This window comes from Arachis ipaensis, chromosome B4 (assembly GCF_059453495.1).
Source record: "Arachis ipaensis isolate K30076 ecotype BB chromosome B4, ASM5945349v1, whole genome shotgun sequence".
Lineage (NCBI taxonomy): Eukaryota > Viridiplantae > Streptophyta > Magnoliopsida > Fabales > Fabaceae > Arachis > Arachis ipaensis.
Genome location: NC_142439.1, coordinates 54,510,094 through 54,522,914, shown reverse-complemented (window position 1 = coordinate 54,522,914; position 12,821 = coordinate 54,510,094).

Here is a 12,821-nt window from a genome sequence, read left to right as displayed (position 1 = left end):
TGATGTGGTAACAATACCTTTTTGTTTTCTGAATGAATGCTTGAACAGTGCATATTTTTGAATTTGTTGTTTATGAATGTTAAAATTGTTGGCTCTTGAAAGAATAATGAAAAAGGAGATATGTTATTGATAATCTGAAAAATCATAAAATTGATTCTTGAAGCAAGAAAAAGCAGTGAAAAAGAAGAAGCTTGCAAAAAAAATGGCAAAAAAAAAAATAAAAGAAAAAAAAAAGAAAAAAAAGCAGAAAAAGCCAATATTCCTTTAAACCAAAAGGCAAGGGTAAAATAAAAAGGATCCAAGGCTTTGAGCATTAATGGATAGGAGGGCCCAAAGGAATAAAATCCTGGCCTAAGCGACTAAACCAAGCTGTCCCTAACCATGTGCTTGTGGCGTGAAGGTGTCAAGTGAAAAGTTTGAGACTGAATGGTTAAAGTCATGGTCTAAAGCAAAAAAAAAAAGTGTGCTTAAGAGCTCTGGACACCTCTAACTGGGGACTCTAGCAAAGCTGAGTCACAATCTGAAAAGGTTCACCCAGTTATGTGTCTGTGGCATTTATGTATCCGGTGGTAATACTGGAAAACAAAATGCTTAGGGTCACGGCCAAGACTCATAAAGTAGCTGTGTTCAAGAATCAACATACTGAAATAAGAGAATCAATTACACTATCTGAATTCTAAGTTCCTATAGATGCCAATCATTCTGAACTTCAAAGGATAAAGTGAGATGCCAAAACTGTTCAGAGGCAAAAAGGCTACAAATCCCGCTCATCTAATTGAAGCTAATCTTCATTGATAAGTTTGGAATTCATTGTATATTCTCTTGTTTTTATCCTACTTTGTTTTTAGTTGCTTGGGGACAAGCAACAATTTAATTTTGGTGTTGTAATGAGTGGATAATTTATACCCTTTTTGGCATTGTTTTTACATAGTTTTTAGTATGTTTTAGTTAATTTTTATTGTATTTTTATTAGTTTTTATTCAAAAAATTACATTTCTGGACTTTACTATGAATTTGTGTGTTTTTCTGTAATTTCAGGTATTTTCTGGCTGAAATTGAGAGACCTGAGCAAAAATCTGATTCAGAGGCTGAAAAAGGACTGCAGATGTTGTTGGATTCTGACCTCCCTGCACTCGAAGTGGATTTTCTGAAGCTACAGAAGACCATATGGTGCGCTCTTAATTGCGTTGGAAAGTAGACATTATGGGCTTTCCATAAATATATAATAGTCCATACTTTGCCCGAGATTTGATGGCCCAAACTGGCATTCAAAGTCAGCCTAAAATATCTTGGCGTAAAACACCCAAACTGGCACCAGAATTGGAGTTAAACGCCCAAACTTGCACCAAAGCTGGTGTTTAACTCCAGGAACAGCCTAAGCATGAAAAAGCTTCAATGCTCAGCCCAAGCACACACCAAGTGGGCCCCGGAAGTGGATTTCTGCACTATCTGCACTTAGTTACTCATTTTCTCTAAACCCTATTTACTAGTTTAGTATAAAACTACTTTTAGGGATTTATTTTATATCTTTGGATCATTTTTAGGTCTTTTAACCATCTTAGACCATTGTACACGCATGGAGGCTGGCCTCATAGCCATGCCTAGACCTTTCACTTATGTATTTTCTACGGTAGAATTTCTACACCCCATAGATTAAGGTGTGGAGCTCTGCTGTTCTTCATGAAATAATGCAATTACTAATGTTTTCTATTCAATTCACGCCTACTTCTTCTCCAAGATATACTCTCGTACTTAATTTAGTTAAGTCAAAATGAAGGGGTGACCCGTGACAATCACCCAACCTTCATTACTCGCTTAGCCAAGATCGCGTGCCTGACAACCACAAAGCGGTCTACATGATGTTCAACATAGTCATTGGACGACAGTTGGAGTATATTCTCTTGGGTTTCTAATCTAAGATTAGAACCTTCGTGGTATAGGCTAGAACCATTAGCAGCATTCCTGGGATCCGAAAAGTCTAAAGCTTGTTTGTGGTATCCCGAGTAGGATTTGGGAAGGGATGACTGTAAAGAGCTTCAAACCTGCGAATATGGGGCACAAGTGACAGTGTGCAAAAGGACAGTGGTCCTATTCCGACGCTAGCGGGAACCGACAGATGATTAGTCATGCGGTGACAGCGCATATGGATTTGTTTTCATCCGAGAGGATCTTACAGCTTGCCATGGAAGGAGGTAACGCATGGTTGGAAGAAGGCAATAGGAAAGCAGAGGTTCAGAAGCAACAAGGCATCTCCATACGCTTATCTGAAATTCCCACCAATGAATTACATAAGTAACTTTATCTTATTTTATATTTTATTTATATTTTAGTTATCAAAATCTTATAACCATTTGAATCTTCCTGACTGAGATTTACAAGGATAACCATAGCTTGCTTCAAGCCGACAATCTCCGTGGGATCAACTCTTACTCACGTAATATTTATTACTTGGACGACCCAGTGCACTTGTTGCTTAGTTGTGCAGAGTTGTGAAAAAGAGTTGAGCTTACGATCGTGCGCACCAAGTTGTTGGTGCCGTTGAGATCACAATTTCGTGCACCATCAAGTCTCATGAAATGTAACTTAAGTTCATATCTCAAAGTCATGCCAACCTTTAGCCTTATTCATGAATCAACTGATGAACCAGCACATACCACCACATGACCTTATTCTATCTTTTATCAAAATAGACCTTTACTCTTTCTCTATTTCACAACATTTTTTTCTTTTATTTAAGCGTGAGGAACAATGTAGACAATTCAAGTAAGATGAGATGATAAAAGCACTTAGACTAACAAGCTTAAAAAAAACAAACAGGAAATGACTCATGACTAACAGGACACTAATCACAAGGGCACAATTTCACTTTCAATTAGCATATTTAAACTAAAGACAGTTAAGTCACAGTACAACCTCTTGGAGTCCACTTGTTTTCTCTTTGTCATCACCATCCTTAGCTTTGTGCCCTTCTTCATCTCTTTTAGATGACGGTGTCTATTCCTTCCCAGAGATTGAGTGTCTTCTTGCAAAGATTTTGAAAGTTGCTTGTTCCCAAGCACTTGAGTGATGGTTAGCATGCATGTATGCTTGTGATTTTCTAGACTTAAGTTGGTGTGGGAATACCAAACTTAGTTCCTTGCCTACTTCTATATACAGTAGAATGAATACATGCATAAAACATCAAGTGCTTTTATTAAGAAGATAAACTATGAGCTAGAAATTAAAGAATTTAATAAAACAACTAGAAACTAAACAATTGTTAAGTAGCTTCTCTGATTGTTTGGAGTGAGTGATTAATCATGCTGAGGGTTCAATGTGTTCTTACTGAAAACTATGGTGGAACACCAAACTTAGAATTACACATTCTCCCTCAAATTACTTTAGTGTTCAACACCAAACTTAGCTCCTTGTAATATAGAAAAATCTACTTAACTCTTTTATTGAAATAACTAAGAAAGGAAAACTACCTCTAGTTGGGTTGCCTCCCAACAAACATTCTTTTAGTGTCATTAGCTTGATATGTTGCTGATGACTTTCTTCCTCTTCTTCCAGTTTGTCAAGAGGAATGACCTTAGGGGAGAAGAGGAGCCAGCTAGTGTCCCGTGTCTTGATCTCTTCCCAGCAAGCTTCGTTTTGTTATTTGCTTGATTGAACTTGCTTGTTGGATCAGGGGTTGGATTGCTTGTGGTTGACCTATTCTTCTTCCTTGATATGGTCAATTGTGGCTTAGTCACAATCCTCTCTTTGGTGCTCTTGTTGGTTGCCTTCACTTCTTGGATATCAAAACTTGGGTGTTGTGTGATTGTTGGAGTGTCCTCTTCATCAAAAGCCTCTTGAGTTGGTGGTTCAATAAACCCTTCCTCTATGTAGCTCTCTGTTTCAATTAAGTGTGAGTTTCCTTGATTGGCTTCCTCCCTTTCTTCTACATGAAGTTTGATGCGAAGGCATCTTAGGCTAGTTTTACTAGCCTTTTTCTTTGCTTTTAATAGGTTTTATGTACTTTCTTGAGTTATAAGTAAGCAGATTGGGTAGAAATTCATGCATACCTAGATTCATCCAACTATGATTAATTTGACGCAATTTCATGAGAATTATGCTATATTTACTTGTGTGCTAAGAATGATGAGAATTCTCATGACTTTGGCAAGGCTTTGATGCATATATTGGTTGGTGACAGGTGAATGAAGGCATGGAAAGAAGTTGAAGAAGGAGCATGGAAAAGATGAAGAAGAAGCAACGTTGGTGGCCAAGTTGGACCACCAACGTTGCCTCAAATGTTGGAAGGGAAGCAGAGCAATTCTCTGTATAATTTCTGGTGCCCACGTTGGAGGAAACGTTGGACATCCAACGTTACCCCCAACCTTGTAAAGAAATGAGCTTTCTGGAGATTTTGAAAAATTGCAGCGACGTGCACGCATATGCGTGGATAGGCAAATTTGGACCCTAAATGCTACCTCAAATGTTGAAGGCCAACGTGCACGATTGTGGCTTCGAAGTTGTGAATTTTAAAAATGCGCAACAACGCATACGCGTCCATGGCGCATACGCGTAATCTTAACTTTTGAGAATCAACGCGCGCATGTACAGCACGCGCACGCGTGGATTGACCAGCATTGGAGGGAGCATTGGTGGTCCAACACTGAGACCAACGCTCTTCTGCCTATGTTTGAAATGGGAAAATGATATCTTTGCATCCACGCGCACGCGTGCAGCACGCGCACGCGTGGATAAGCATTTTCACCCCATGGGAGCATAAGCGTAATGTACGCGTACGCGTGGGTAAGCAGAACGTTGGCCCTCCAACGTTGAGTCAAATGCCAGTGACAGCAAAGTATTTGGTTTTTCTAGTTTTCTTCTGAAGGGCGTTTGAGTCAACGTTGGCCATTAGACGTTGACTCCAACGTGAAGCATCAGGACTTGTAACTCAAACATATCACTTCTCAACAGCAAGGGAAACCAATGGGAGTCATTTTTAACCCAATTCCATCAAGGACAAAAGCCTAATTCAGAGATTGAAGATCGATGGAAGAAAGTATATAAATAACTTAGAATTTAAGTTAGAGGGGGCTTTTACACTACACTTTTCTCTTTTACTTTTTACTGTATTTTGGGGAGAATACCGGTGAACTATTTTGTTTTCTTGTGGCTTTGAATTTCAGTTTTGAGAATTCTTCTTCTTCATTCTTCTCTACACTTAATTTAATTTCTATTTTGCAATTGTAGTTGTAATTTGGAGCCATGATTCACTAAGCCCCAACTTCACTACGGGGAGGAGATCAGTTTGTTCAAATGAATTGATAGCTTTTCTTTTCTTCTCAATTTAAGTGGTTTCTCCAAGAGGAAACTCTTGCTCTTCACAGATCCAATCACTACCGAGAGGGAAATTGGATCTATTTAAATTTTGTGATGAACTTGAGAAAGGAGTCATAGAATTCAGTTTAGAGTTTATCCCTTCATAATTCTCTTGATTGATATACTTTGGGTTGGTATGTGAGATGTAACCACCCTTGGTTGAGATCTTGAGAGCTATGTGGCATGAAGGATTAGCTGTTGAGCTTCATCTTTTCTCATGAATAATTAGATCACAAGAGTGGCAATTGATTGTGTTGAGAGAAATTGAATCACCAAGAGATTGGGACTCAATTATTCACAATCCGCTATGGATCTATCCCCATGATTGAGAAGGAATTGATCATCATCAATTCATGAGAATTTACATCTCTGGTCCCTAGTGATCTCTTCCATCATTTCTTATTTCTATTGTTCTTTAGTTATTTTGAGTACTCACTACCCAATTCCCTTTTATCTCCTAGCAATTTAACATTCTTGCCAATTACATTCTGCTCAATTACTTGCAATTTACTTCTATGCTCTTTACAATTCTGCACTCTTACTTTCTTGCAATTTAGTTTTGACGCCATTTAAGTTTCTTCCAATTTAAGCTTCTGTTATTTAATCTTCAGCCTTTAATTTCTTGCACTTTAAGTTTCCTCCCTACTTTAGTTCTTTAAATTCCTTGTCATTTAATTCTTTGCAATTTCTTTCAAGCATTGAAATCTCATGAAATCAAAACAATGTTTGCCTAACTAAAATACCATTTAACTAAAGTTGCTTAATCCACCAATCTCTGTGGGATCGACCTCACTCTAGTGAGTTTTACTACTTGATACGATCCGGTATACTTGCCGGTTATACGTGAATTCTAATTTTCACGTATCAGATTTTTCGCGCCGTTGTCGGGGATTGGAAAAGATTAACAATGATTAAGTGAATGGTAGTCTAGATTAGGCATATTTTTTTTCTTTTTCTTTGTTACACCCACTAACTATTTGAGATTTTGTTTCACTAACTTTAACTTCGCTCTTGCAATAGAGTACCCTACTTGTGTTGTTGGTTTGTGTGTGTTGTATGTCAGAAGCAAAGAGAAAGGTATCCACTTCTTTTGTCCTTGACGAGAGAATCCTCCGAAGACTAAGAAGAGCAGCAAGAAGAAAGGGGATAATTGGTGAAGAGGATTCAGAAGGAGAAGACCAAGTCATGGAGGGTAATTTGCATAACCTTCCTGAGGGAGTTGCTGACAACAAGAGACCACCTAGAAGGGTGTTGGCCTCATACACCATTCCTGATCCAAAGCATTGTGGAAGTAGCATAGTCACCCCAAATGCCCATGCCAACAACTTTGAGTTAAAAACCCAACTCATCACTTTGGTAAAAAATAATTGCTCTTATGGAGGGGCCTCTTGAAGATCCGAATCAGCACTTGTCTATTTTTCTGAGGATATGTGATACGGTTAAAACAAATAGAGTGCATCCAGACATCTACAAGTTGTTGCTATTCCCATTCTCATTGGGGGATAAGGCAACTCAATGGCTAGAGACATTTTCCAAAGAAAGCATCAATAATTGGGATGATCTGGTGAGCAAATTTTTAGCCAAGTTCTACCCACCTCAGAGGATCATCAAGTTGAAAACAGAGGTCCAAACTTTTAGGCGATTGGAGGGGGAGTCACTATATGAAGCCTGGGAAAGATATAAGGCATTAATGAGAAGATGCCTACCTGACATGTTTAGTGATTGGGTTAAACTCCAAAACTTATATGAAGGCTTGACTTTAGAAGTAAGGAGGGGACTAGAATAATCATCAGGAGGATCACTCAACATGATGAAGACGGCTGAGGAGGCCCAAGACCTTATTGAAGTTGTTGCCAACAATCAATATTACTACTCATTAGAGAGGCATCATAACTCAACCCCAAAGAAAGGTGTGATAGAGCTTGAAGGCATTGATGCTATATTGGCACAGAACAAATTGATGTACCAACAAATCAAACAGTAAATGGAAATGATGGTGAAGAGAATAGATGGCCTCCAATTAACCTTAGTGAGCGCAACAAGTCAACCTTCTATTGAATGGGAAATGAAGCAGGCAACGATGACCAGCAACAAGAACAAGTGCAATATATGTAGAATGCTTCAAATTCTTCTCAAAATGACTTTCATGGTAACACATACAACTCATCCTAGAGAAATCACCCAAACCTGAAATGGGGTGACAATCAAAACTAATGGCAGAAGAGCAACAACTACAACCATTCCCGCAACACAAACAACCAAAATCATCCATCTAACAACACTAACCAATACAAGAAACAACAAAACACATATCAGCAACCCCACAACAATTCACAAGCCCACCAAAATAACTTCTCCACACCACCATTTAACTCACAAAATGCCCACTTCAATGCTCCAAATAACTTCCAGCAACAACAATCATACCCTATCATAACACCCATTGACCATCATGAAACCAGGATCTCAAGTCTTAAAGCAACCTTGCAAACCCTTACCCAAAACACACAATCACTTGCTCAGGCTACTCAAGGTTTGGCTAAAGGACAAGAGAGCTTGCTTAAAGGACAAGAGAGACATGAAGCCACCATGAGGAACCTTGAACAACAATTGGGACAATTGGCCAAACAAGATAAACGGCCAGCCAATATTCTCCCAAGTGATACAATCCCCAACCCAAGGGAAGAATGTAAAGATGTGCAGTTGAGAAGTGGCAAGGTAGTGGAAAAAGACACAAAGGACATCAATGAGGAAGCAACAAAGTCTAAAGAAGATGACAGAATAGACAACAAGAAGGATGAGAAGGCATCAACCTCAAAAAAGGGCGAGGAGATTGAGAAGCCACAACAAGAGGATAAGAAGGAAGGAGTAAAGCTTTATGTACCTAAACTTCCCTATCCACAGAGGCTACGCAAGGAAACAAGGGACCAGCAATTCCCAAAATTCCTGGAAATCTTTAAGAAACTTGAAATCAACATTCCATTGGCTGAAGCCTTGGAGTAAATACCCTTATATACAAAGTTTCTTAAAGAACTGATCACCAAGAAGAGAAGCTGACAGGAGAAAGAAACCGTGGTTCTCACTCAAGAGTGTAGTGCAATAATTCAAAAGGGACTTCCACCAAAACTCAAAGATCCAGGAAATTTCCTTATACCATGCAAAATTGGAAACATGGCTATTGATAAATCACTATGTGACCTAGGAGCAAGTATTAATCTAATGCCTCTTGCCATGATGAAGGAATTAATGATAGAAGAGCTTAAACCTACAAGGATGTCATTACAACTTGTTGACAGATCTCTCAAAATACCAAATGGAGTAGTGGAGAACCTATTAGTGAAAGTTGGAAATTTCATATTCCCAGCCGATTTTGTGGTTCTGGATATGGATGAGAAAGGGAATAACTCAGTCATCCTTGGTAGACCTTTTCTGGCCACTGCTAGAAGGATCATTGACGTGGAGAAATGTGAGATGATCTTCAGGGTGCACGATGAACAGATGACTGTAAATGTTTTCAAAGTGATGCAATACCCTAATGAGAAAGAGAATTGCATGAGAATTGATGTGGTGGACATCTTGGTTGAAGAAGTATTTGAAGCAAACCATCAAGCAAACCAGGAGGAAACCCAAGGTATGCAATAGGGAGATGCTGAAGAGACACAAGCACCAGAGGAACTAATTGAAGTTAAGAAAGAAGAAGCACCACAACAAGAGTTGAAACCTCTGTCTCCTCATCTTAAATATGCATTCCTTGGTGAGGAGGGTAGCTTTCCAGTGATCATCAACTCCACCTTTAGTGGAGAAGAAGAAGAAGAACTCCTTGTGGTATTGAAAGCTCACAAAGATGCCTTAGGCTGGACCATTAATGATTTGAAAGGCATAAGCCCTATCATATGCATGCACAAAATACTTTTGGAGGAGAATTCTAAACCAGTGGTACAACCTCAGAGAAGATTAAATCCCACAATGAAGGAAGTTGTTCAAAAGGAAGTGATGAAGCTATGTAAAGTTGAGATCATTTACCCTATCTCTGACAGCCCATGGGTTAGCCCAGTTCAAGTGGTACCCAAGAAAGGTGGCATGATTGTCATTGTCAATGAGAAGAATGAACTCATTCCCACAAGAATAGTGACAGGGTAGAGAATATGCATTGATTATAGGAGGCTGAATGATGCCACACGAAAGGATCACTTTCCCCTCCCTTTCATTGACCAAATGCTTGAAAGGCTAGCCGGACATGCTTACTACTGTTTTCTTGATGGATATTCTGGCTACAATCAAATAGTAGTTGACCCCATGGATCAAGAGAAGACCTCCTTCACTTGTCCCTTTAGAGTCTTTGCATACAGAAGAATGCCATTTGGATTGTGTAATGCCCCAACTACTTTTCAGAAATGCATGTTATTAATCTTCTCGAATATGGTAGAAAAATTTATTGAAGTTTTTATGGATGACTTCTCTGTTTTTGGTGATTCTTTCAATGCTTGCTTGCACCATCTTACCCTAGTCTTGAAAAGGTGCCAAGAAACAAACTTGGTTTTGAACTGGGAAAAATTCCATTTCATGGTACCCGAAGGAATTGTTCTTGGTCACAAAGTTTCAAGAAAGGCTATAGAGGTTGACAAGGCAAAAGTAGAGACTATAGAGAAACTTTGTTTACCAACTAATGTGAAAGCTGTTAGAAGTTTCCTGGGGCATGCTGGATTCTATCGAAGATTCATCAAAGATTTTTCCAAAATAGCAAAACCATTGAGCAATTTGATGGTGGTGAACAACCTCTTTTCCTTTGATGAGGAATGTAAACATGCCTTTGAGATTCTAAAAGCTAAGCTCATCACAGCACCAATTATCACACCTCCAAGTTGGGGATTGCCTTTTGAACTCATGTGTGATGCAAGTAATCTTGCAATTTGTGCTGTGTTAGGGCAAAGAAAGGACAACAAACACCATGTCATCTACTATGCAAGAAAAGTATTGAATGAAGCCCAGAAGAATTATACCACAACAAAGAAGGAATTATTACCCGTGGTATATGCATTTGACAAATTCAGACAATATTTGATTGGATCAAAAATTTTAGTTTACACTGATCATGCTGCTCTTAAGTATCTAATGTCAAAATAGGATGCCAAACCAAGGCTAATTAGATGGATACTACTCCTACAAGAGTTTGACATTGAGATAAAAGACAGAAAAGGAAGCGAGAATCAGGTTACTGATCACTTATCAAGACTACCACAAGAGACGAGTCAAGACAACTCCCAACCAATGAATGAAATTTTTTCAGATGAGCACCTCTTGCAAATTCAACAAACCCCTTGGTTTGCGGAGATGGCCAACTACAAAGCAGGAAGGAGTATCCCACAAGAGTACACAAAGCAACAAGTTAAAAAGTTACTGCATGAAGCTAAGTTGTTCTTATGTGATGAGCCCTTCCTATTCAAAAGATGCCCAGATGGGATGATTAAAAGGTGTGTGCCAGAGGTTAAAATGAAGGACATACTATGGCATTGTCACAATTCAAGTTATGGTGGCCACTTCGGAGCTGAAAGGACTGCTGCAAAGGTTCTCCAAAGTGGATTTTATTGGCCCTCCATCTTCAAGGATGCTAGAGAATTTTTGAACCATTGAAATGAATGCCAAAGAACATGAGGTTTGACAAAGAAGAATGAGATGCCTCAGATGTTCATTTTGGAAGTGGAACTCTTTGACTTATGGGGAATTGACTTTATGGGCCCCTTCCCTCCATCCTACACATTCAAATACATCTTAGTGGCAGTGGAGTATGTTTCAAAATGGGTGGAGGCAATAGCCACCACTAAATGTGATGCTAATGTGGTCCTGCAGTTTCTAAGAAGGAACATCTTCGCTAGGTTTGGAGTACCAAAGGGACTTATAAGTGATGGTGGTAGCCATTTCTGCAATAAACATCTGAATTCTCTCCTCTATAAATATGGAGTAACTCATAAAGTGGCTACACCTTACCACCCGCAGACAAATGGACAAGCTGAGCTTGCAAACAGAGAGCTAAAGAGAATTTTGGAGAAAACCGTGGGAGCAACAAGAAAGGACTGGGCAAGGAAAGTGGATGACGCACTTTGGGCATACAAGACGACATTCAAAACCCCCATAGGGAGGTCTCCATTCTAGCTAGTGTATGGGAAAGCATGCCATCCTCCAGTAGAGCTTGAACACAAGGCTTTTTGGGCCACAAAACTCCTGAATCTAGATGCCCAAGCAGTAGGGGAGAAGAGATTGTTACAGCTCAATGAGTTAGAAGAGTTCAGACTTGAGGCTTATGAGAATGCTAGAATATACAAGGAAAGAGCAAAGAGGTGGCATGACAGGAGGATTGCACCAAGGACATTTGAACCAGGCCAAAGGGTGTTGCTTTTCAACTTTAGATTCAAGATTTTCCCTGGGAAGCTTAGATCCAAGTGGACTGGTCCATACACCATCACCAGAGTATCCCCTCATGGTTACTTGGAGTTACTTGATGTAGCCTCAAGAGAGACCTTTACAGTCAATGGTAATAGGGTGAAACTCTACCTTGGCGGTCCATGGAGCAAGGAAGAAAGTGTACACTTGTTAACATAAGCAAAGAAGTTGCAACGTCAAGCTAAGGACAATAAACAAGCGCTCCATGGGAGGCAACCCATGATTTAGTTTCCTTTTTTTAATGCTTCAGTATGAATAATAATTGTTGCTCCAACATGAATTCAAACCCTCATAAGATAATGTTGACAACTATCCATGCCATTGTGAAGCATATGATCCTATTCTAAGTTTGGTGTGCCTATAGGCACATTAAGATACCTTTCAAAAATTATGATCATATTGCAACTTTTACATGTGTCTCTTGGCATATATAGCTAAACATTAAGTTTGGTGTTATATATTGCAAGAACAAGGCATGAAAGTCAAGGTTTTATTGAGTTTTAAAACTCATGAAAGTACAACCATGTTTATAATTTTAGTTCATGTTTAGAAATAGAAAAATAAAGTGTTTCTCGTGATAGTTTAGCCAAAAGTGACACTAATCCAGTTGAGATCTTGATGACAATACTTGGAGGAAATAACACTTTGAACCATATAACCAAACACTAAGTTTGGTGTCCTCCAAGACTATATATGGTAGCACTAAAAAGAGTCACGGTTGGTTAAACAAGCATAAGGAATGCTAGTCAAATTTTTAGTTTTAAATATTAATTGTTCTATTGTCGCCACTTGATTAGTACTTTTTTTTATTTTTGTTTTGTTATGATGGTTAGGTGAGCAGAGAAATATTCAACGAAAGGGACAAGACAAAGAAGGTTAAAGCTAGCATGAAGACAAAAGTAGATTACATGGCTTGGAAGGGTGCTTCGTAAGGATAGAATTCTGCACATCCTTGGAAGAAGCCTTGGAAGACCAAAGAGATATGCTTAATAAAGAGGCAATTGAAAGGCTATCCGAACAGTACCTGAGAG